Raw genomic sequence first — 27,397 nt, 5'->3', positions numbered from 1 at the left:
CTCTGTCTTCAAAGGAGAGGAGGGGGGGGGGGGGGGGAGAGAAAAGAGAACTTTTAATATTCAGCGCCCGACAGGAAATCCGATTTCCTTTTTCTTTTCCAATGAAAGGACACTTCTCTCCAACGAGAGCCTGTGTACACGTATATTCACGAGATTCTCTCCTTTCTTTCGTTGGACGCTATGGCGAAAAATACGCGAAATACGCGAGGGATATCAGGGAACGGAGAGGAAAAGGGAAGAAAAAAAATAGAGAGAGAGAGAGAGAGAAGATGGCTTGCTTGCTTGATCGGAATTCGATTACCTGATTGTTCGATTATCCGGGCTTCCAAGAGCGGAGGGACACAATTTCTGACGACGAAAAGTGTTTCCTTTGGACCATACAAGCTTCGCCCAAGTTTATTCCGAGACAGAACTAGCGAGAGCTAGTGATTTGATTTCGAATAAACGTACCTCGTGGATGCAGTCGTATCGATCGAATCATTGTTGTCTTAAACTTTTGGGATAGAGTAAATATAGGAAGGAGGATAGGGAGGACATGTAACAATCGCGATCCTATTTAAAAGCTTGTTGAGATTGAAATTATCTCTTCGATATGTATTCCTTATGTATAATATTCGTGTGGCTCGAATGCAAAACCATCCATTCGTCCGCCATTTTCAGAAAAGAAAAAGAAAGCAGCCAACAAGAGAATTATCCCCGTTAATTCTGGTGAAAATCAACTTTCTTGGATAGATTCGAAAGTCAAACTTCGAGTCAACCTTAACACCGAAACTTCTACCTCGAGCCAACGAGCGAGCTATTGTGCTTGGGTTCTATTCGAATCGGACACTCGTGCACTTGATACAATCCCACCCTCGCCCTTTAAATTTAATTCAAGACAGATCGAGTCTAAATGAATTCGTTCGAACTCTCTTCTGATACTTCACGATACTTGTTCGAAATATCGACGACAGATGGCGAGCGTGAGTTATCCGCCAGGCCAAGATTTCTTTGCACCTTCTAACGCCACCTGTTTTCAAATAGTTCGCATTTGCAATTTTCAATTTTATGTACAACTCGAGAAAGATTAAGTTTCTAATATCATTCGAAACGAACTGTATATACACACAAATGTTCCAGAGAAGAAGAAAACAAGAAAATAAATATCACCGGTATTGGCTCATTAATTTCAAAGAGCGTTGCGAAGAAATGGTTTCGAGGGGTCTCTTCTCTACGGAAACCGGAAACAACAAGAGGGGAGAAAAAGGAAAGAGACGAAGAACGCGACGAAATTGTCGTTCGTTCACGTTCGTTCCAATTGACATTAAAGATTCGGAATAACAATTCGGTCGCGAGATGACAAGAAAATGGCCACCGGTGGCCGAAAGTTTTTAGGAAGGTTTCCGCGATTTTATACCGGTTTATTCCGCGGTTGACGGGGGTGGGGGAGGAGGAGGAGGAGGGGATCGAGATAAAACGAGGGGCAGTGAGCACAACCGCTCATTGGCCGTCGTTGGAATTTCCGGGACAAAGAGCCAACTTGTCCCAATGTAAACTCCGTTATATCTCTCCTTCCCGTTTCGATGATTTTCTTTCCCCAGTTTTCCAGTAACCAACAACGTAAACTCGCCGGTGTTATTACGTCCTACATGCGGGTTTCTATCGCGCCACGGGTTGAATGGGCGAGCGCTGACAAGAGCTAATGAAAATTTGCACCGCGCTCGGTTGAAACGTTGAATTGAATTAGTTATGAGTTTGCGATACGGGCGCGATACATAACTCGGCTGTTTTTGGAGCTCGTGAAAACTTTACGCGTTCAAAAATATCATCGTCGTTCACTTACAACGACACTTTTTTCCCACCCGAACGCGATCAGCTTGAAGAATTTTATTTTTCACTTTTTTCTCCTTAATCCTTTGAAATTTTATTTATTTTTATTTTTTTTCGCGTATTATTTTACTAGTTTTTTTATTAGAAGATTGAACCGGCGTATTTAATAAAATTGTACGTTCCAGTTCAAAAATTAAACGTACCGGATCGTAGCAAGAATCAAATCCAAACATCCCGAGATGAAAATTCTAAATTGCGTATTGCACCACGTTTCTGAAACTTTATGCGTTTAAAAAGTTATCGTCCACTTACAACAAGACTTTCTTCTCTCTAAAAAGCTTTAAAATTTGATTTTTCTCCATCGTTTGTTAATCCTTTGAAATTTTATTTTTCCTATATATATATATACCATAATTTTTTAAAGAAAATTAAGCGTGTCCAGTTCAAAAATTAAATTGGTACAAGATTGTAACCAGATCTAATCAAATCTAATCAAATTCTAAACCGACGATCGCGTACTGCATCACGTTCCTCGATGATCTCGACGAGGCAGACGTTTGCGGTTCGAAGCTTTAAGAGTTAAAAGAAAATAAAAGAAAGAAAGAAAGAAAACAGGTAACTCGATTGCAGTGAAAAGCGAATTTATCGCAAACTCGACGCTCCGGTACAGACCAACTGTGAAAAATAGCGACGGTGATTGATCCACCAGGCCGCCCCATCCACCCGTCGTTTCGTAATTATGCAAATCTGCTTTCCTCCTCTCCACCTCCTCTCCCGCGCTCGCATTTTTCTTCGTTGCACGGACACCGCGAATGTCCGCGTCCCCCTCGATTGTGCCTCTGTGAATCGCGAAAACAAGGGAGGAGGAGGGGGGGAATGGCCGAGATGAATCAACAGTCATCGATGCTGCTCTCGAAAAATGGATCGAAAATATTCGTCGAATGTTTTTCGATGTTAACGCTCGAAGAAGAAACGAAGTTGGATCGTGGTGAGAGTTGTTATATTTTCTGGAAAATGAATATCTTTTGGGAAAATATTAATTTCAACAAAGTTTATATAAAGCTAAGCAAGCTGGATATCGTAACGTTTGTAATTAATTGAAGTAATTTCTAAAAATTATTGGAAAAGAAGATTCTCCATCTTATTAGGTGTTGAGACGTTAATTAAAGTTTCGAGTACTTTTAAAAAAAAAAAAAAGTAGGGTGGAATTTTTTCTCAAATGTAATTTCTATATTAATTCAAATGGAATTATTTCTTTCGCAAAAGTGCATGCAACGCGTCGATATTTCAGCAGAGAGAGAGAGAGAGAGAGAGAGAGAGAAACAATTATTTCGAGAAGAATTGGGAAATTTCGCCTGGGGACGGAGATAAATCCAGCCCAGTCATCGCACGTTTTTAATTAACACGTCCAGCGTGGCGTGGCTTGGCGGTAGGTCACGACATCGCGTTGCCACGAACCGTGTAACTCATCGATGATTGAAAACAGGTTCACGCCGGCTGGTCGCAACTATTCAACCAACTATCGCTATGCCCTTTTGTTTAATTTGCACGTCGATACCAGAATTTTGCATTCCTGGTATAATTTCATATTCTTTTTTTCCTTTTGTTCATTTATTTTTTTTTTTTTCTGCCAGCGTAATCGTCGAAAATAAAGGTAATGACGCGTGATAACGTGGACATCGCAAACTCTCGTGTAGTCCATCATTGAATAGAATATTCATGTATTCATACAATATCAAAAATATATGTCGAATTGAATATATCGGGTTATATAACGTATGAAATGTGTATACATACAATTCGAATGAAATATTTCATCAGTTTTGGAGGCGAAGGATGATCGAAACTAACTTGGAATAAAATGAATGCGAATAAAGTTTTCGTTTGTCCGTTTGGTATTTTAGTTTCGATTAATCTACGATCGGTATTATCTTAAATAATAGTGATCGTGATAATTTGGATTAGTTTTAGGTTAAGTTTCGTTTTAAAAAAATAACAATTCGAAATTCACTCGATGAAAAAACAGTTAATTTGGAAAAAAAAAAAAAAAACTACGAATCGTTCCACAATCGATCCCTCGCGTAGTACAAACACTCTACTACAGAGATCTATATACATTCATTTCCATCGAACATTTGCATCTCCTTTTCCATTTTAAAAACTTTAAATTTTTATTGCGCTAAGCATTGTTTCCTCAAACTAATTTCCATATTCGCACGTTCGTCATTCCATGGAAGTTGTGGAATTTAAAAAATTCTTTATTCGTTAGAAATTGCCTTTATCGCCTGGACTGTTCAATTGTGTTTTTATCTCGAAGAAAAAAAAAATAATAATAATACTTCACGTAGCGCACAACCTGCTAATTTCGAAACGCCCTATCACAGATCTAAACACCTCTAATTGCATCGAGCAATACATTTGCAGCATATTTCTTCCTCGCCACTTATCCTCGAGAACAGGCAACACGCATTTCCTCGCCAATTGGCTACAACCTGTAATCCACAGCTCGACCGGTCATAATTTTCCTCGGATGAGGCCGAAGTAGATGGCGTTGGCGGCGTGACGAAATAGTCTCAACGTTTCCTCGCGTATCTCCGGACTCGATCTCCGAAATGAATGAATTCCAATTTAAAACACAATGGCCTCCTCCTTCAAAGGGGAAACGTTCGAAGTGATTAGAATTTTCGAAGTCGAGCACGAAGTTTTCCCGATTGAATCACATGATGACTTCACTCGTAACTCGAAACTTCGTTCGTCGAAAGACGTCCACGGGGATAGTGCGTTACCGACGTGAACCTAACGTTTAACCGGGCGAGCTCGAAACTCAATTTACGAGCTCAAGCATTGTCCCGGCACGCGTGTTTATAAATAGACGAGAGACGAAGTTATCATAGAGTTTCTTCGAAACATTTTGTTGGCGGCAATGTTCGTAATGCATTTGTCTAGATATTTTATTTTTCAAACTTATTAATTCGTTATGTTGATAAAGTGTCTATCAATTTCTAAAAAAAAAAAAAAAATAAACGATAAATGTTATTTCTTCAGACGAAATCATTTAAGTAGCTAATTTGAGAATAGAAATGACAGAATATCGACAACGGCGTAATAGTAGAGTGATAAATGCGACAGATTTTGCTATTTCTCGAGAACATTGTTCGCGAGATTACCGGCATTTACAAGGGGAAACTTATCGACAGAAAAATGGCGGTCAGATAAACAACACAAATCTCGATGACCAAACATATTAGTATCTTTTGCTTGGAAGATTGCATTATATCGGCCCAAATATATTTTCCTTTGTCGATTGTTTTTCCTCGAGGATGGGATAAAATGAAATAGAGTGATAAAGTAAGAATAATGAGTGGAAATAAACGTTGAAACATCTGTAATTGTGAGCAGATAAAAAAACTAGACGCTCGAATCAGGTCACTTTCGGATATTTCTTCGTCCAACGAATCTCTCTCAGTGGTTAAATGGCAATCTTTGTTGTAAAAAGTTTATTTAAAATTCCGAAAGTACGCGTATGACGTCGATATCGATCTTCGTCTGGAAGAACAAATTCAGGGATCTAATTTATAAAAAGTAAGAAAACATTTTGCTAGGTAATCAAAGCTAACGAGGATATAAAACCAGATGAGAATACGGGAGAAGGAATCTAGCGCAACTCGCGATTTAATAAACCAACAAGCAACTCAAGATCGAAATTATTCTGTATCTCCATCCCATCCAAAATTCAAACTCGGCTTTGCAACATTAATTTGAAATAGATATAGCATAACAGATACAGGGAGAGGAGCCGTCTTATACCTACGATCCAGGGCGAAAACGAATTTACAACTCGTTAGTCTAAATGGCACGCCCAACGATCCTTTGCCAACTTGTTCATAATACCATTCTCTATTAAATATCCTTGCCGATAGAAACTGATTAAATTGTAAAATTAAATTCAATTCAACTTTCCACCTTTCGTTATACAACGATCCAGTTATTATCCGGGGAAATTTAATTGCGATTTTTGACCCCGGGTGAAATAATTTAATCGAAATAACACACTCTTGCGATCTTTAATCTCAATTACATTCTAAACTGGTATTCCTAAACTATCGATAAATAAATACATATATTTTGATTCCAAAGCAAAATATTATATACAGAGAAATCGAATCGTTTCGAAAAACGATATTTATCGTAACGTTTCTCCAACAAGATTCGTTATCCCCCTATAAATAACGAGAGGTCACATAAACGACCTTCCACGACCTTCCATCGCCTGAACGGCCGCCACCCAACACTTCCGCCCAACAAGGGTGTCATGTATCTTCACCTTCTCGCGGATAACAACAACAAGAGTCGTAATTAATTGATCGGCGGCCGGTTCTAATGTTAATGGCGCGAAACACACCAGCGCCACCAGCGTATTTTCAGTTTGCCCCTAATGCATTCGCACGGACGACGACGGTTCATGCGTATCTTTTGATCTCGCCAACGCTCACCACCGCCATCTGTGTATCCACGCGCATAGAGATCCGTATACCGTGGCTGGTTGTGTGCACGGTTCGGTATAAAGGATTGTTATTTACGGCACGGTTTATATTTCATCGGAATATAATGGAAAATGGACCCAACGTTATGCGCGGCGTATAGTCTATACGCTCTCCCCCTCCTCTCTCTCTCTCTCTCTCCTCTCTCTCTCTCCTCTCTCTCCCCCTCCCTCTCTCTCCTCCTCTCCATCGCGCATATAGTATATCCTTGCCGTTCTCGCTTTGGCGCGCGCCCAGCGGTGCATTTTGACATTTGTTCAACGTTGAAATATGCGCCTATAAGCATCTCTGTAATTATTCGAACGGTTATATTCACGCCGTGACTATCTGAAATTATTAGTCCATCCGGGGGAGGGGAGGGAAGAGAGAGAGGAAGGGAGATAGTCACACTGTCGATTTACGTGCCACCGATTACGGCCTGTTATTTAGTGGCCTGGCGCGTTTTAAGTTGAAATCGGTTAACTGGACATTGTTTCATTTTTATATGAAGATTGTTTTGATAGATAATTTTTTTTTTTCTTGAGCAAATATAAAATGCTCGATATACGGAGGCTTCATTTTGCACGGATATTTTATTAGGAACGTGAGAAATTATTTACGTGAGATATATATATATATATATTCAACATGCGTTGAATTCTTTGAAAATCGAGCGATTAGCGTTGGACGATTGAACGAGAAGTTTTGAACGATGTTTCATTTTTTTTTTCTAAGAAACTCGCTCGGATTGCATTATCCAAAAAGTTGGCAACCTCGCCGCGTAAGTTGGATCTTTCAACTTAAAACTTTCTCAACTTCAAAAATTGACAGGATTCAAACGAGCTACCGCTTGCTTTGCAAAAAACGAAATCCAAAAGAATATCCTTTGAAATTTGGCTTCCACTTACAATTACAAAGAAGAAAAAGGAAGAAGAGAAAAAAATCACGCGTCTACACGAGCTTTCAAGAGAAATTTCCCGGGAAGCGAGAAAAAAACGATGTTGCGGAAACGAAGGAGCGCGCATCCGGACTCGCTCGTTTCGCCAACTTTTTCTCTCGAGGCTCGCACGCGACTATCAAAGAGCGCAATTTCCCAGTCGTGGCGAGAGGGCGCCACGGAAGTTCCCCCCCAGACGTTGTAGACGCGCTCTGGCGGCGTGCACGCGCGTGAACGTTCGCATGTCCCAGCTCAACTTTCTCGTTTCCCTTTTCTCTCCCGTGCAGCTCGCGTGTCCGACCGCAACGCTCGTTGCTTTTCATCTTACGATACTTTCGACGAAGTTGCGACCGGCTGGAGATGCGGAGAAGGCTGGCAGGAAACGGAACGGAAGACGGAGAGGCGAGGGCGAGAGACGAGGGAGATGGAAACGAGGAGAGCAACGGATTGTTCCAACCGGGTTTACGAGGTCCCTGTGGACAGGAAAGCGAGGGGACACGTCGCTCGTCTGCGAAGGAGGGGGAAGGCGTTATCTTGCCGTGTGTGACTCGAATAACGAGGGCAGTCTTGAAGTCCACTCGGCGGACGTTTTATCGTGGGCAAAGTTAATGCGATTCCTGTTTCTACAATTTCGGTGCTTCGTGCTCGATTTCGTCCTTGCCTCGCCTCCTTGAACGCCAAATTTCTTTTTTTTTTGTGACAGGAATAACGGAGGAGAAAGTTGAATGCATACTGACTATTTGATAGAAACGAATCGTTTTTAAAGGAAGAAGAAAGTTCGGTTCGACGGATCATCGTTGATTTCGATTATCGTTGGACGTGGAGATTTTTGGAGTATTTATGGTAGCCGCGTAGTCTTGATATACGGTGGCCCTTGGGGCAATGGAATTCGTGAAAGTAGGTTAATATATAGGTTGCCTCATAAATCAGCCTCAAGTATGCCAAACCCTTGCGATAGAATTCGCTCCTTATAAATCAATAGCTCACTCGTTGAAGAGGATCCTCCGATTCTTCGGTTCTTCTTCTTTCCTCCCAGACACTTTCCAACTCACCGATAAATTTGATCGACGAGACGACATACATCATCGTGTATCTCTTCTCAAAAACCTGACACTTTCGACTTCTTACTTTTTAATATAAAGCATCGCAGTATACAGAAGTTTTCCACCATTGATCGATCAACTAATTATCGACGTTCAAAAGATATTGTAAGCTACCCTTTCGTATCGTATATCGCGCGATTTAATTTTTGTCCCTTCCCCAGTTAATTTGACATCGTCAAACGCGTACAACGAAAAGAAAAATCCGCGCAGCTGGGTGGCCGGCAATAATAAAGTTACAAATGGAGGATGATCGAATCAATGAGCGGAACTTAATTGGAGGGTAATTGGAACGGAATATCGACGCGGAATGTCGGGGATGAACCGTCACGGCGGAGAACGTCAGAAATGAGAAAGTTTGGCCGGGGTAATCTTCCGTTCCGGGCCGGCTCGCGATCCCGATAGGCGTTATATAGTCTCTCGACCACCAGCCACTCGGCCATTAATTCAAACTCTAATCTCCAACGTAGTTTCCATACTTTTATACTGATCCTCAATTTGGCGATTACTTTCCACCGTGTACACCGATGGCGGTGGTGGTGGTGGTGGTGATGGTGCGCCGTTTATACCGCGAGATTCGCCCTGCGGAACGCGAATTTGTCACGACATCTATTTTATATCATGGCTCGCCGTTACGGGCCACCGTTTAAAAATCATCTATAAATTATGCAGGCGGGGGCGAGCACGTGATATTAAAACGCCCGTTCACCGGCATAATGTCTTCATACATATGCAACGGGCATGGAAAAATTCTGAAACAGAGGAGGGAGGTTCTTAAGGATGGCCAACAAACCATCGAGAAGTAGACGTTTGATGGCGCTCTCTCGAAGCGTGGACGCGTCTCGAGAGCATGGTAATGGGTTCGAGGAGAAGAAAAAAGGGTGGCATGACGAGGATATGTAAAAGTGAATTGTGAATCTGAGATACTTCATAAAAACAAGCGTAGATTAGATAGACGTACGAGCTCGTCTCTCACGTCGAAATAGACTTACGAAACGTCCAATTTTCCTCTAACGATTGTCGCTTTATCTTCTAACCTATTAAAAGATGCTCCGTTATTTATTAGATATCGAATCTTCAAGATACGATCGTTTCGTTCAAGTCAAGCAAGAATTTTTCCGTATTAATCCAGACAAATATATTTCTCCTCCCTCTTCGCAATTATCGATGAATAAGCTACGAGAAAAAAAAAAAAAAAAGGAAAGATCGATACAAGGAATAAAATCTATAAACCAGTCCGTCGAAAGGGAAAACGTTTCGAACATCGAATTGTGCGCCGATAATTAGCCCGCGTTTTAATTTTTGCCTAAAACCCCGATTCCGTTTCCCCGATAAACAGATTTGCCGCGCCTCGCTACAATCAACGCAATTTATACAAGAAAATCGACAGCTAACCGATAATTAACAACCACGATTACACCGGTTCGGTATACTAATCAACGGGGTATAGGGGAACACGGTGATCCCACTGAATAAACTGGGTAACAGTATTACCGGTGTGTACACAACACAAGCAACGACGAATGCGCCCAGACAACTAATGCCGAATCGAAACAAATTGCCCCCGTGTCTTCCCCGCGATTAATCGTTATTGAATATTACGACGCGTATTCGTCTCGAAAAATGGCGGCGATTGGGAGAAAAAAAATGGCCGCTCGAAAGGATTCGTCGAACACTGGTTTAATATTTGTGACGCGCGATTTGAAATTTACGTGGAAATTTCGCGTGAATGTGGTTTGTCGAAATGGAGGAAAATCATGGTGCGGATCCATCGATAATGATGCGGCGACGATTCATAATTCGCGATTATAATAAAAATCGGGGGAAAAAATTTACTCGACTCGAAAATCGTGTATTAAGCCGTTTCGTAGTAATTAAACGGTGTTTCGCGGATTCGATATCTTTTCGACGTTCGTTCGGTAAAATGGACAGCGGTTGATATTTTTTTTTTTTTTTTTTTGCGCGCGCGAGACGGAAAATACTCGTGAACCATTGTCCGGGATATTATGCTATCGCGCAAACTGTTATGGATGACAATGGTTGGCCGGTGGCAGGTCGGTGTAATTTGCGTACGCATTTTGCAGACCGCTTTGTACATTTATTATGCGATATTTCGATGATGTAAAATTATTGAAAGTGGAAATGGTTGATAATCGAGTATCCGTGCCATTAGCGGAGAATTTTTCACTTGTTAATATTATCGCTTTTTTCGAAACGTTAATAAAGTTATTCACGCGGGATACGATCCTAATAATACGTTTATTTTAACAGGAAAACAGGAATCTTAACAATTAACGAGCGTTACGAAGAAAGAAAGCTCTCTTTCTGATTACCAGGTGTATTTCTATAATAGAAAGTAATTTCATTATCTTTCATTATCTTCGAGATACAAAAATCTATAACTTAATAGAAACAAGAAAATAAGAATTTTCCAATTTTAATTTACGATAATCCCGAATATAAATATTTTAAACTGTTTCGTATAACAACTTGTAACGATGTAAATTGTTATCACCGTAAAACAATAAAATTAAAGAAAAAGAAATATATTTCGCGACACTATTTCCTATACACAATCAATACACGAGCAAACAATCCTCGTACATACACAAATATGTACGAACAATATGTGTATATACATACCAATCACGTGACTTAATCACACTCATCGATCCATCAATCCCCAAAAGGGTTAAACTACATTACCAAGTCCCAAATTACAACGCCTATTAGACGCCCCTAACCCGATCACGAGGCGAGCACAAATCTTCTTCCAAAGGAACCCCTTCCCTCCCCCTCCTTTCCTCGAATCGATCACGAGGCGGCGATAACTGCGGCCAAAGCCGGGAAAAATGGGTCGACCACCCCGCCGCCACTCGAAAATGAGTCGAAAACTGTTCGAACCGGTTTTATGCACGGATGCAAACCGGTTTTCGGTCTTATCGCGCGCGCGCGCGCGGTGATTTATCCCTCCCCCCCCGTTGTACACGGTTGCCCTACATACACAGGAGGAGGAGGAGGAGGAGAGTCGTGGAGCGTACAGGAGCGAGGAAATAGGAGCATCCACTTTCCTCCTCCTCGGGTATCGGTGGAAATCGACGAGATCGGACAACGGCTAAGCGATAAGCGATCGACGATAAAACTTGCGCGAGTTGACACGAGCGGGTTTTACGATCGGAGGGTGAGAATTCTCTTTTTTTTTTTTTTTTTAGGGGCTCGACGAGATCTTTGAAGGTGAAAAGAAAGTGTGTAAGCAATGATGGAAATGGCGTACGAATTCAATTGGATCCAATTTTTTACAAAATAATATAGTTTTTAGTTCATATTTTTTTTTTTTTTTGGTCGTATAACGTAAGAAACGTAGTGGATCGAATAATTAAAAATAATAATTAAAAAAGGTCGAAATATAGCAGGTATAGACGTAAATCGTTCATTAATCGAGAGAAAAGAGTAGAATTTGTTCGTTTGTTTATATATTTCCTGTTCTTTCACGGTGATATTCGTAGGCTCGATCGACCCCCTTTCCTTCGTTTGAAACTTGGGTTCCTGTGGATGGATAGCGATGGTGGATGACCTTTCTTTCGCTAATGAGATTCAAGTGCAGGCCACTCGTTGGACACGAATCTGGCTGGATACGAATTATTAAGTTAACACGTGACGAGGAATCGAGTTAACCCTTAAACTTTTAAAAAAAAGTATATTTTCTCGAGAAGAATGAAATAACAGGGAGTGAATTTGAAAGTAATCCTCTTATATATAAGAATTTACACACGTGTATGAATCATGGGTCTAGAATTATATACGCTATAATGTGCAGAATTAGTTCACTATGTTATTCGAAACATGCTTGCATGCCAGATAACTTTGATTAAGGGTGGCAATATTAATGGCTGCGAGAGAAATTTGATTTACGATCGGGTGGACTCGTGTTTCTTTTTCTTTCCTTTCTTTTTTCGCCCGATATCAAGGTGATACGACAAAATATATCCAACACAAGTACAGACGAAGGAAAGAGAAGTGGAATATTCGCGTAACATTTCAGTAATTTTTCAACATTTATTGTACGCGATATTTATTTACATTTCACTCGGGTTCTTTCAACGTTCGGTCGATTTTTGAAGAAAAGAGTAGGAAAAGAAAAAAAAAAAAGGAAAAAAAGAATTGAAATAGACATTGATGGACAATCGAAGCGGAAATATCGCCGGTTTCCTCGAGAAAATGTGTCGAGCTTTTAAAGTCATCAAGCGGAAAAGGAAGGATAATAAGTTAGAACGAAAATATACGAGATAATTCGGGTCACTGGCTCGCTCCCACAAAAGCCAGTGTAATCCTTTTCACGAGCAATGCGAGGTAAATGACTAGAGCAACGGTCGATCGGGTCCAAGACCGTCTGTTTATCTCCTCGCTAGGTGAGCCAAGCTTTCTCCTACCACTTGTTTCTCCTACCTTCGTGAATCTAGTCTACCAAAAGTTTGCTTTAGACAGCCAAGTTGTACAGTGGTCTCTCTACGTTAGCTGGTTTTAAATAGGGTTTTAATTCACGTTGAATTTAAATACTAGCCTAACTTATTCGCATTAACTTCGTAGTTTTGGATACCAAATTTTTTCGCGCAAGTATATCGATTTATTATCGTAATTTTTCACAAAAAAAATTAGAAAAAGGCGATTTACTTCATACATCTGAATACCAAATCTCCCAATTCTGCATAAATAATAAATTTTGTTAAATGTAAGTATATATCGATTTATTATCGTAATTTTTCACAAAAAAAAATTAGAAAAAGGCGATTTACTCGATAAAAATATCGATAACCTAAACTTAACATGAACTTCATAACTTGGATACCAAATCTCGCATATCAATTCTGCATAAATAATAAATTTTGTTGAATGTAAGTATATATCGATTTATTATCGTAATTTTTCACAAAAGAAATTAGAAAAAGGCGATTTACTCGATAAAAATATCGATAACTTAAACTTAACATTAACTTCATAATTTGAATATCAAATTTCGCGTATCAATTCTATACAAATATTAAATTTTGTTAAATGTAAGTATATATCGATTTATTATCGTAATTTTTCACAAAAAAAATTAGAAAAAGGCGATTTACTCGATAAAAATATCGATAACTTAAACTTAAGATTAACTTCATAACCTGGATACCAAACTCCACATACCAATTTTGCACAAATACAATTAATAAATTTTGTTAAATGTAACTATGTCAATTTATTATTATAATTTTCCACGAAAAAATTAAAAAAAAAAAACATGATTCACTTGATAAATGTGCCCTTTTCGTCATCCCAACCATCCCAACAAATCAAAAGGATTTTCATTTCCAAATACAACTTGAAAAGAATTAATACTAACTTTCGAGCAACGATACCAAACGATTCGACTATTCATCTCGCGAAATACCGTTTATTCATCGAACTTTCTCATTAACAATTAAATTTCACGATTGCGAAATAAAAACTTATTCAAAATCCAAATGGATCCTCGCGCGAGGAATATTCAATCGTGGAATCGATCGCAAAAAAGATCGTGGCAAACAAGCCTCCTCCGCCATACGGGATTATAATACGATTCCGTGGAACTTTAACAATCGCAACTAGCTAAACTAAACAGATTTCGTTGTACGGGGAAACGTCAATTCTGACGTATGCGTTTGATTTTAACAACTTGTATACACACCGATACCGCAGGTACCCGTGACTTGCTCGTAACTGACGGCTTGACGTTTGCACGCTGATGTGTACTGATTTTGGATTTCCATCCGGGCTGGGCGGGGATAAAGGGGTACGTGTATTCACGGCTAATGAGGAAATCATGCCCCTCTACAATTAATCCCGGTCGAGTTGAAATCGTTTCTGCCAAGCACAATCGAGCCGTATCAGCTACGATCTTAAGACGATCTTATCGTTCAGACAGGATTCAGATTCAGTTCGTAATAATAGGAGAACGGCCTCGAAGGAAATTTTATAACGGAAAATTATTTCAGATCGTGTTAAAGGTGTCCTTTCAGCTGGTCCAATTAATGGGGGATGTAATTGGTTTCGGTTATTATTTCGAAATCATAAAATAATTGGAAACTCCATGAGAAAACACGAAAAGAATGACCGAACGTCTTTTACAAAATTTAAAATCGACAAACATGTTGTTTGCAATTGATTTCGAAAAAAAGAAATTTCATCGAACAAAACGTGACAATCGAGCTGTATCAGCTGCAAGAAGACGATCTTATCGTTCAGATAACAGTCTCGAAGGAAATTTTATAACAGCATCGGAAAATTATTTCAGATCGTGTTAAAGGTATCCTTCCAGTTAATTAATTAATGAGGGATGTAATTCGTATCATTTCGAAATCATAATGCGTAATCATAAAATAATTGGAAACTCTATGAGACCACGCAAAAACACGAGCAATTTTTCTTAGCACAAAAAAATAACCAAACGTTCATTTACATACATTTAAAATCGTGTTGTTTGCAATCGATTTCGAAAAAAAGAAATTTCAACGAACAAGATTCAGATTCAGTTCGTAAAATCGTAATGCGTAATCATAAAATAATTGGAAACATAGAAATAATTTAAAAATATATTTTTAGCACAAAAAAAATGACCAAACTTCCACTTGCAAAATTTAAAATCGACAAACGTGTCGTTTGCAATTGATTTCCAAAAAAAAAAAAAAAGAAATTTCATCAATTTCAACAAAATAGAATAGAGAAAGATAGGATGGAAAAATAAGATAAACGAAGGAGAGAGAAAAAAAGGAAAAAAGAAATCGTATCCCCATTGACCAGATAACCGAGGGGTTGTATTCTGATCGCGCATCAGAACGATATCGCGTTCCCTAACTGCAATGCATGTAACGTGCATATGTGTGTGTGTGTGTGTGCGCGTGTGCACGGATGCAACGCAAAGAAGGGAGGCGAGTGGATGGGCAGGCGGGGGTGTAACAAATAACGCCCGCACTTATCTGAGTCATGCACTTTTCAGTGACAAGGGCGTATGATTTATTGCCTACAACCTTGCTACAATGAGTCCAGGACGTGTTAAACTGACCGCGTTCATCATTAAAATTAATGGGTATTGGATACCAGCGGCACGCGGAAAGGGGATAAGCGAGACAGATAGAGAGGATCCAGCGAATAAAAAGTATCATCCCGTAATTATTTAGCTCTTCTAATTGTATCTCGTCCAGCAGAAAAATATTAAATAGGATAGTACAATTTGGAAAATTAAAATTAAAAGAAACTTAGAACTTGCAAACTACACTAGGGCTCGTGGACAAGGATTCGTTTCGGTGAGTTGGCAAATTAAGGGGAATAAATTGAGGGGAATCTCTTGTATCGATAATGGAGGGCCTGAACTATATTTGATAATACAGTTTGTAATTAGGTTGCAATTAGGCTTGTGATTAAACGATAAAATATTTTTAACAAAATTTCCAAACTCGTCTAATATCTTTTTCGCTGCCATTAAACTTCAATTTTGCTAGTAAAAAAAAAAAAAAACACTCTTTAACGCGACACGAAAATCCTAAACTAACAAACATCGTATTAATTTGCCTCGAGTAAAAGCCCAATGGCGTAGAAACCGGTTCTCGTAACGCTCTCACGGACGCTCGAATAAAATTCACCTTGGACGCGCGTCGTCGTGGATCGATGCGTTGGGTTGAGAGAAAAAAAAAAAAAAAAAAAAAAAAGAAAAAACGGAGGAGGCGACGAATTGAAATTCGTAATAGACGGCGGCGGATGCGAGACTCGTGGAAGGTTCGCGTAAAAAGCACTTCCGGGGCCGGGCGCCGAAGTTGTGGAATGCGTTGCGCCGGCAATTTGCGCGGAGAAGGGCGTCGCCACGAGTTCCGCCACACGGCGGAATCCAATCGTACATACCTCTACGTGCACACGCACTCGTCTCAGGTGTTTAACCGTTCAACGTCGGCGAAATTGTCCCGGAAGCGGCAGACGTCCATTGTGCGGGACGAATATGAAACGTGTTAAACTAACCGCCAACATCCATTAAAATTAATGGGTATTGAATAGCGGAGATGGTCCGCGCGAGATGGGACGCGCCGGGAAGTCGAATGAAGTGGTTGGCGGTGCTGCCATCTTCCCTGGCCAGACACCTGGCTAGATCGTGAATCGTTGAAACCTTTCAGCCATACCCGATACAAACTAGCCGCGATCGGATAGAAAAAAACTTCGCTGCCAGAATCGTGAAAGTGGAAAGGGAAAAGTTGAGAGACTCTGGGTATTATAGGAATTTTTTTACTTGTTTTCTTCTCTTTCTACTATTATTACTGCGTAATTATTATCGAAGATTACAGGCCTAAATTGATGTAGAAATAAATTACGTACCGTTCCGTTTTAATCTTGCTTGCGAGGATAAATATATCAGAGTGAAAAGAATCAATGAGCGAAGAAGAAAAATACATCGTACGTAGAAAAAGTAATTATTACTTCGATGAAGCCAAATTATCCGAGATTAATCAAAAAAAAAAAAAAAAAACCACTACGAGAGAATTTTATATTTCTGAATCGAAAGATTCGTCGAAACGTTTAATTACAATGTGCGTAATGCGCGCGGATTCACCCGTGTTATCGCATCGATTCGCATTAATTGACACGCGATTAAGGATGGCCGCGTTATGTTCGCGCGGCTTATCTACCCAGAACACAGAATCGCCGCTTGTATCGAAGAGATTTCTCCCCGTTAATAACGGCGATGATAAACGCGGTACAAAAACATCCGTTAAATCCCCCCCCGCTACGATGAGGTGGAATTCCATTTGAATAATAAAAGAACGTTGTGGAGAGGGGAAGGGTGAAATACGCGAACGGGAGAGTCCCTCGAAAGAGAACGCTAATTCAAGGGAGAAAAGAAATCCCCGCCCACGGTTAACAACCGCTTTCGCGTTTCGCTTCGAGTTATACTTGACCTAGTGGCATCGGGTAATCACTTTTCTTTTCCGATGAATTCCACCCTCGATATTCCCGGAAGTTATGCCGCGACATCGGGACAGTAGAACGTCCCGCCTTGTACGAAACTTCCGAGAAACGGAAGCTCGATAATATGACGGTCGATCGTGCGAAAAAAAGAAAAAAAAAAACGAATGGCCGATTCTGTGTAATAGGAGAGAGGAGAGGAATTTATCAATTTTGTAACACCGTTCTAACCCGTGTCCTTTGCGAGAAAGATTTTATAGATTTCCTTTTACGCTTTGACGTTCAACGAATTCGTTTGTATTTGATATATAGGTGTATATACCTCGTGCAACTGGGTCAAGTTGGCTTTGAAACCATAGAAGGTGGAAAATTGAAATTTTGTTAGGTCACGTTGAACGGTTTACGGATGGCGCACCGTGCGGTTTTGTATTGCACGTGTTGCGGAAGCAGGAAGAAGAAATTATTTTAATTTCACGGAACGAAATTTATCCGTATCTTTTATCGTTTCAAAAGCTTCGTGCTGTTACAGTGAGGTTATAACGATTAATAAATTTCGAGAAATTTCGAGGTCGAAAATTCAAAAAATATGTATTTTTATACCTGTTTTGTATGTACTGATGCAGCTTGTTTAACAATGATCGCGTATTTTATTCACTTTTATATTTGTTTCCCTATTGTACGCGTTGGAATTCGCTCGATAAGCTGCGTAAAATGTGTAAATGAGAAAGCAATATCGTTTAAAGTCAGAAGTTTCTGTTTCCAATTCAACTTCCATAAATTTCGTTACAAAACCGACTAACGAGCCCTGCGGAATACGCAGCGAATTTCCTGAATTAAAAGGGAGGCGTTGTTTCGTTAAAAATTTTGATGCAAAAAACGATACCTACATTGTTTTCCAAGTACAAAGATTCCAATGATTATGTTACGTTATAGCGAGAAATAATATTCAATGTAGGAATCTCTGCCAGCTTTTTAACGAAGCTAATTGCAATATTGTGGAAATTTATTCGGATATTATAAATAATACGAGTAATATAAACATTACAATCGCAAAACTGCATATTTAAATGATCAACGAAATATATAGAAAAGTATAAACATATTTCATTGCTAATATCATGCATTTTAAATTAATTTTATGTTTTTTTCAATATAATTTTCTTTGAATTATGAATTTAATATTTCTAAACGTTCATTTCATTTTAGAAATGTTATAAATTTAGGTCAAAAATATTATTATGATTGTTGTTGGTATTAATATTTTTAATAATTTTAATAATTTTACTCATATATTAAATATATTTTTATAACAAAAATTCTCTCCATGAGAAATGCGAAAAAGAATAAATTATGCTTGCTATATGATTTGCATTTAACCAAATAATAGAAAGATTATATTTTTAATTTCTATGCACATATTTTGAATGTAAATTTTTTTGGTTACATCGTTTCTTTCTTTAAATTGACTGTGAATTGAACAAGTTATTATTTTTTACGTTATGTCATATAAGTTTCCAAAACGTTAAAAATTGCTTCGATCGTTACAAAAAACAATTATCAGATAAAAAAACAGAGAATATTTTCATTATACGTGAATGATTTGCATTGAACGTTTCAGCGAAAACGAGTTTAATCTATTAAACAAGTTTGATCGTTCAAACGAATCTAATGAATAAGAAAAAAAAAATGAATCGAACAAATATCAAAATGATATATCACAATATATTACCCAACGTAAATTAGGTGAATTCTTTCAATATAATTCAAAAATAAGAATATTCCATTTCGTAATATCAACATAACGAAACATACCTTTATTTCAAACACGCCATGTTTCGAATCATTTTCATTATCACACATTCATCTATACATACATACATACAGTCCACTGCATACAGCGGTATGAAACTAGAAAACAAACAAATCGTTAAATCAATCAAATCTTTCAACAAATTCTAATATATAAATATTCCTTTTTCTAAAATTAACCTTGCATTCGAAACACATTTAATGGTCGCCATTAACACACGCGTCACTTCAAATCTTCCTTGCATAACCTCACAAACGAATTCAACGAACGAGAAAAGTATACCACACAAACATCGAAAAGTCTCTCAACGTCTCTCGAAAGCAAGTATCCCATCTCGTAATACGAACCCTTCACCGAAATCTTCCTTAAAACCTTTCCATTAGCGCGCATACTCCTCGAAATTCGCCTCCATCGCTAATGATCCACGTTGTAACAATGAAATTTCGCGGACAGGTCGGAGATCGTAGCGCTCGAGCGGGAACGACAGCAAACCAGAGAAACACAGCGGTGAAGAAGGATAGAAAGAGACAAGAGGGACAAGAGGAAAGGCAGAGCGCGGCGAGGAGGTAGCACAGGTAAATCGATCTGTCGGCGCACGTAACACGCGGTTAAGTAGCGCGTTAAAACTCCGCGAACGTTCCGGGTATGCTTTCAGCATATTTGCATAGGACTCTACTTTGTGGCGCATACACGCACATATACGATTACGTTGCATTCATGGTTATAAGAATGGACGTTTGTGTGGTCATACGAAACGACAAGGGAATCGAGTCACCGAGATGCACAGAATCAGTTGAAAAATTGTTTACACTTATTGAATTATTACTCTTGAAAAAAAGCAGATTTCGTAATTACTGATTATCTCACTGAACGATCAACGATGACCACGTAATTCACAGATATTCCGCGAAATGAAATTAAAAACTCGCGTTGAAATGACTTGCTTCCTCTTACTTCGACGAGTAATCGAGTAATCGATGCGTCATGTCGCGACGTTCGATTATAAAATTCGATATATGAGATAATTATATGGTAAAGCGACAGAGGGCAGTGGTAGTTAGATTACGAAGTAATATCGCTCTTCGACTTTAATGGAGAATTTTCTTTTTTACAGAGTGATATGTGAATAATTTGATGTGTCAAGTTTTTTGTGTTTTGTTGTCAACGTTACGTAAGATAAGAATGTGATGATTGAGAGAAAATATTGGAGAATCGAGAATATGTGAGTACAGGTTATCAGATTATCATTATTGTATTCTGCAATGAATTTGATATTAAACTTTCGATTATTAGTTTCTATGTAATAAAATTTATTGTAATTGTTATTTATTGATAAATATTAAATATTTTTAATATTCAAAAGTATTTCATATATGATTAATAAAAAAATGGAAATAAAAGTTAAGTTAATCTTACGACTTGCAAGAGGTTAGAAAATGTTATGAAAATGTTATTTTCTTGTTCGCGTAAATTTAAATTAATATTCTTATCTCCTTTACATAATTTTCTTTTCATAAAGCCTAATTATATACTTATATACGCATATAATCAGCAAAAGAAATCTAAACAGAAACAATTTTCATTAAAAGAGGTACTAAGAAAATGTTTAGAATATTTAAAACGGAATATTCTACTTTTCTTTCCGTTTTTCTTTATCTCTCTAATACTTGCTCGCGATTCGCTGGTAATTTAAAATAGTGCTGTTTGCATTTCCCTTTCAATTATGGAAATATCAGCAGAAACGTTGGGAACTTCAAGTATCCTGAGCATAGTTAATTTCTATTACATTTGTATATTTAATCTTCTCTCCCGGAGGAATAATCGCCTCGACGGGGCAGAGATTCCGAAACTTTTGATAAAACTGTAAATAACGATGACGCGGTCACAGTTTGAACTTCGACAAGAGTTCTCTGACCTCTTCAATTAAGCGATATTTGTTGAAAAAATTACGAAAATCGAGTCGAAAGTATACTAATAGCTCACACAATGTTATATAACTCGAATATTTATTTTATTTTTTTAAAATAGAAAATTAGAATATCACAACTATTAATAAATTCATTATTCAAAATATGAAAAATTTATTCTTTAGATTATTCAATTCTTTTTAACGAATTTTAATTTCGATAAAATTCATTATAAAAACACAGAGAAGAGGAAGGAGAATAATTTTGCCTATACTCCAAGTTAACTCGAGTTACCGAATATTCCTCATTTTCTACGAATTATTCTCCATATTATAATCTTAAAAACAAACGTCGTCCGATTTCTTCGTCTCCGGATCTGTGTTCATCAGCAACATCAAGGAATCGGGAGATAAATAAAACGCAGTGAAACGCAGCATTAAAAACCCGTTTCCTCTTTCTAAACATCGCTTTCAACATTGCACGACCTCAAAAAAAAAAAAAAAAAAAAAGAAAGAAAGGAAAAAAAGAAAAAAATGAGAGAGGAGATGGAAGAAAAAAATAGAGTTCGCCTTTTTGCAGAGCACAAGTCAAGCAATAAAGCGACGTATCGTTCCACATTTTTCTTTCCTTTTTTTTTTTTCCCTCCCCTCCCCTACATCACTGTCAGCTTCTAGATCACCGTTAATGTTATATATCGGGCCGCAATACCGAGAAAAATTATGCGCTCTCTCTCTCTCTCTCTCTCTCTCTCTCTCTCTCTCTCTCTCTCTCTCTCTCTTTCTCTCCCCTACTCGCCATTTAAAAACGTCACCGAGTCGATATTAATAGCTGTTAAAAGCGAGGGTGCACTTGTAATCGCGTGAAATCAAGTTACGCCGCGAAAATTGGCCGCAATACGCTGTAATAAAAGCGATTACTCGAATAACTCGCGGTTACCGGCGTTGTCACGTGACCGGATCATTTATGGCCGGATCATTGGCGATGCGCGGATAAAAGTTCGTGCACCATGTAACGAGCGGGCTCCGTGGCGGTTCGCCGCTTTGTAAAAGCGATCAACTTAATTTAATCGGCTACCTTCGGCCTCGAAACGCGCACGCGCATACCATCCACCGATTTAATCGGCAATTAAGCTTAACGAATATCGCGCCGCGGTGTTGGCGGGTTTTCCAAAACGCGGGTCACGCGGGCCTGTTTGACAAACTATTTACCGAAGGTTAGTGACTAACTTTATTTCTATACTGGATAACCATTGGAATGAATAAATAAATGTAATAAAATCATTCGATACGGGTGACAAACTTGTTTCTACTTTTTTTTTTTTTTTTTTTTTTTTCTCTCGAAAACGAAGGGTTTACATCACTGCTTTGGCATCGATAACGTAAATTTTAAAAGAGAAGAGAATTTTTTTTTACTTACTTACTTTTTCGCGTTTTGGAAAGTGATTATTAATTATTAATACATATAAATTTAGAAAATATTTTTAAGCATTTTCGACGTATCTTTTTTTATTCTCGATTCGTATCACTCTCGTGTAATTTTGTGATAAAATAGATGGAAGCACAATCGACGTGTTGAAGGAAGATATTCCTTGATATACACTTTTGATTGAAGTAAAAGAAACTAGAAACAGAATTAAAATTTTTTTGTCGTTCTACTAAAGTAAATATAACGGTATAGAGCGGCAAAGTTGAACGTCACTTGAATTAAAAATTACCGTGTAAAAAGTAAGAGAAAAGTGTCAGACACGTTGAACATATCTTCCCAGATATTTTAAATATTTGCCGTGGGCAAAGATCTTTTTATCACGTCGTTATTAATATAAGATTTTTACTACGAGCTTCCTCAATCGAAATATTTTCTACGATGTTATGGGAGCTTTACATTACCTTTCTACCAGCTTACAAGCTTTATCGCAGGAAATGGATATTAATTTCGCGAGTAACGAAATTATCGATGAATATTTAAACGTCTTCAAAGATTATAAACTGCTTCCCTTTTAATGAATACTTTCCTAGAAAATTTCCTCGTATTTCGACGAATAATTCCTTAAAATATCGTTACTTTCAATTTCATTTTAGTTTTTCACGATCGCTTCATAAAGAAAAACCAATTCACCGATATAATACGAATTTATAATTAATCCATAATCCAACGCATATCGTGTAACAAATAACAAAATATAAATTATACTACAAATTACAAATACTTTTTAAAAACCATCTTCCTTCCATCGACGAAATCGCAATTCAAAAGCGAATAATCTTCATTACACGATTTTTTAATATCGTTTTATTTTAATTTCAATTCTTACGCGTGCGTGAAAAAAATGGTGGAAAAAGTCTCTACCCGCGAGAGACTCGTAGAATAATCGTTGAAAAATGTTTGCGCGCGAAACGAATAAATTGGGCCGCGAAATACCGCGAGATTTATCCGCGAGAAAAAGGGTGAGAAACGAGGGGAGGCATCGAGGGGCTGGGTACAGCCGCGTGGGAAAGTTATTCGCGCGATTTCCAAAGAGTTCGCAAGGGGAGTGAGAAGAGGGGGCATCTCTGCTTCACTTTCGAGGCTGTGAGAATGCGGGAAGATGATCTGAAAAATGGGTCGAACGTTTTAAAAGTGTATAACGCTCGTAAAAATAGACAAGTTGGAAAGTGGAGAGGAGGGGAGGAGGCGGGTTAACGTAAATCCACGAATCTGTTTTAATATACTTTGCGGACATTGAGAAATAACTTTATTTGCGAGGAGCATATTTCGAAAGATACAACGGATATGTTGTCTAAATCGCGAAAGATTCGGCATATATTTTTTAAAAATGAAGATAATCTCACGTTCGAACGTAGTTTCGTTTAAATTTTTATTTTCGAGAAGTAGATGGACGCGTAAAAACTTTATCGCGAAAAGTGAGGATCCGTTTAAGTAGCACAGTCTTAAATTGTTCGGACATTTCGAGTGTCGGTCATCGTGCAATGTTGCGTAAGATTATTTTTTATCGTGAAAAGATCTTTTTGAAATTCGAATATCGTTGTACGTGTTTCGTTCGATTTTATTTTGAAGAGATAGATGGACACGAAAAGTGACGATGCGATGTTTAAGTAGCACAGCCTTAAATTGTTCGGACATTTCGAGTGTCGGTCATCGGTCATCGTTGCGTAAGATTATTTTTTATCGTGAAAAGATCTTTTCGAAATTGAACGTGTTTAGTTCGAATTTATTTTGAAGGGATAGATGGACACGAAAAGTGACGATGCGATGTTTAAGTAGCACAGCCTTAAATTGTTCGGACACCTCGAGTGTCGGTCATCGGTCATCGTTGCGTAAGATTATTTTTTATCGTGAAAAGATCTTTTCGAAATTGAACGTGTTTAGTTCGAATTTATTTTGAAGGGATAGATGGACACGAAAAGTGACAATGCGATGTTTAAGTAGCACAGCCTTAAATTGTTCGGACACCTCGAGTGTCGGTCATCGGTCATCGTTGCGTAAGATTATTTTTTATCGCGAAAAGATCTTTTCGTGTTGTCGAAATTAATTCGAAGTAGTAAATAGAAAATGGAAAAATATAAACAAAACGCGTTAATTCCACTACTGGCTGAACCTTTAAGTAGAATAGTCTTAAATAGGGTAGACGCTTCCCAACGTACAATTGCATCAGATCAACATTTCAAAACGACGGCAACAACAAGAAAGAGACTCGTTTGTGGATCGTTTCAAATATTTTTTTTTTTTTAATTTACATTTGCAACTGTGTGCATTGAATTCAATATCTTATTGCATCCAATATCGAGAGAGAAAGAGAGAGATTAATCCGCTTGTTAATGAAATAGTTTTTCCCCGCTTATTCCGTGCACAAACATACGATTTCCCCGAAATCATCCTTCCAATCCCCTTTGAAACAAGTTTTCTTACACTCGTCGTCGTTCTACGAGGATGTTTCGAAACGATTCAACCAACCGTGTGGAAAAGCGCACACGCCTTATATATATATATATATATATACACATATATTATCCAGGTTCATAAGGAAATAGAACACATAGGAAATATAAAGATCATAACGAACACCGCTACACCGCTCTCCTCCTCCCCTTTTAATACGCGATTCAAATACCCGGTTCAAAGCATCCCGTCGTTTAATTAAACGGAACGTTTACAGGCGACTCCCGCTCCTTCGCGCGGCAATGAACACGAAGAGGATTAATCGACGTCGAAAAACATTTTCCCAAGAACACCAAGTGCACGTGTGTATAGACGCGCGTTAGATACACGTAGTGTGTGAAAATCACTAGCACAAAGGGGAACAAAAGAAGCGGAGAACAATCGAGCACGATCGTATAAGCTCGTCTAATTCACGAGTATAACTCTCTCTCTCTCTCTCTTTCCCTCTCTGATCGTAATTTCATTCTCCGAAATTTCTACCGATTAATACGGAAGCATCCGGATATATACCTAATTCTCTCTCTCTCTCTCTTTCTCTCTCTATAATTAAATACGGATAGAAGCGGGAATAATTCACGTTTGCTCGAATCCTCGCGACAAAGAGATCGCCATCCATCGATATCCGGGAGGACTCACCTCAATTCGATGCTCTGATTCCGTTTATCATTGATGCTGACGATCACGTCGCGAGGCTGTATGGTGTTGTCGTCGTTGCACTTTGGGGAGGTCACTTTGCCGCACAACGGTTCACCAGAAACGAATCAGATCCCTCCCTCACGCGACGATGCTCGCCGTGTCGCGCGCGCTTCCACGACGAGTTGTTAACGATGGCATTTAGCGCGCCAAACCAAGGACAAAGCTCCGTCCCGTTCTTGGACGGTTCAATCCTGCGGGCCACACTTTCGTCGTTTCAGAAATATCGAAGAATTTCGATAAGAAAGACGGGTAAACAGTTCTCGTTTCACCACACTCGAGTCGAGAAGGAATTATTCGTCCCCGAAAACTTGTCGATTATACACACGCGAGGAGCAAGTTTTTCCTTCTTTAAAACACGATTGAAACGCGGGGAAACCAAAAAAATCGGGATCCGATCGATTCACTGATTACGAGGCAACAACATTCTACGGTTACGTGAACGTATCGTGACACGAGGTTAGACACCACAGCCTCGTTCGAAACCCGGCACAGACGAATATCACCAGCTGATCCCGCTTAACCGATAACCTGTTACCGATCGATCGGCAACGGATCGAGAAAGAAACGCGCGACAACGAGAGAGAACGAACGAAACGAAGGCGAAAGCTCGAATATACATGTATATAATAATAACGATCGACGATAAACGAATAGGATGTCGATACGAGGGAAGCGCACGAAGTAAGAAGCACACGAAAACGGGGACAGCGAGCACAGCGGGAACGTGTGTTTGGCCGCGCGACGAAGTAAACACTTCGCACGAAAGCTCTCGACTGGCAGGGATGACCGAGCGGCACAGTTCAGTGGTTCGCGCAAGTAGCTCGGTAACGCGGCGTAACAGTGCGCAAGCTGTGCTTTTGTGCGCCAGATGCAGCAGCAGCCCCCTGTACAATCGGTAAGCTGACAGTTACTCTCTCCCTTTCCGCCTGGCTGCAACCAACCTCGCCTCTCCCGCCTTTCTTCTTCGCTCCACGATATCTTCCTTCTCCCTTCTCCCGTGTCGAACCAGTTAACCAGTCGCATTAACGATAAACATCACGCGAGCACATCGTCGCTCGATTTTCCGTTGTTGTCGATCCGAGGATACGCGAGGCAAATTCTCGGGAGAGAATTGAGAGAGAAAAGGAGAGAGAGAGAGAGAGAGATGATTGGATACGAGAGATCGCGCGAACACTACGTTCTCCCCCTTTGCCAATCCGTGGTCGGACTGACGAACTCCGTGGTGAGACTGACCGCCCGACCTGTGTGTACCTGCGCCGCGGCAGAGCGGCCACGGTGGATCGCGAAAAGTAACTGGCGAGCCGACCGACCCCGATTGCCTCGAGTCTGCGCCCTGGCGACATTTCTCGTGTACCGGATATAAAATATAGACGCAAGCTACCGTGTACGTGTACCTACGCGTCCCGTTCTGCTCCATTCTGCCTTCACTCTAGCCTCATCCACTACTCCTCTCCTTTCCACTCTTTCTCCATCTTTTTCCTCTCCTCTGTCCCACGTCGTATTCACTTCTCTCTCTCTCTCTCTCTCTCTCTCTCTCTCTCTCTCTCTCTCTCTCTCTCTCTCTTTTTGTTCGTTCGTTTTACCACGCGCGCGCCCTCCACTATCTCGTCGACTACGGCTTGAAAAGGAAGAAATCTTGCAACTCCTTCCTTTCTCTCCCCGTTGCACAGCTTTTACTCCTTCTCGCCAAGACTCTCCACTTTGTTTGCCTGTTTTCC

General features: G+C 39.3%; 1 protein-coding gene across 1 annotated transcript in view; it reads right to left on the bottom strand.

Moving 5' to 3' along the window:
• LOC100871615 (uncharacterized) overlaps positions 1 to 26,882 on the bottom strand; it is a 503,962-nt gene extending 477,080 nt beyond the window's left edge. Inside the window, exon 1 of the mRNA XM_086911195.1 lies at positions 25,620 to 26,882. The gene's annotated coding sequence lies outside the window, so the exon portion shown is untranslated. The remainder of the gene's footprint in view (positions 1 to 25,619) is intronic.
• Positions 26,883 to 27,397: the final 515 nt, after the last annotated feature.

The sequence above is a fragment of the Apis florea genome, unplaced genomic scaffold, assembly GCF_048593485.1.
Source record: "Apis florea isolate Af1SG1 unplaced genomic scaffold, ASM4859348v1 contig_3203_pilon, whole genome shotgun sequence".
Classification (NCBI taxonomy): domain Eukaryota; kingdom Metazoa; phylum Arthropoda; class Insecta; order Hymenoptera; family Apidae; genus Apis; species Apis florea.
Note: the sequence above shows the minus strand (reverse complement) of the source record. Positions and strands in the feature narration are given on the sequence as shown.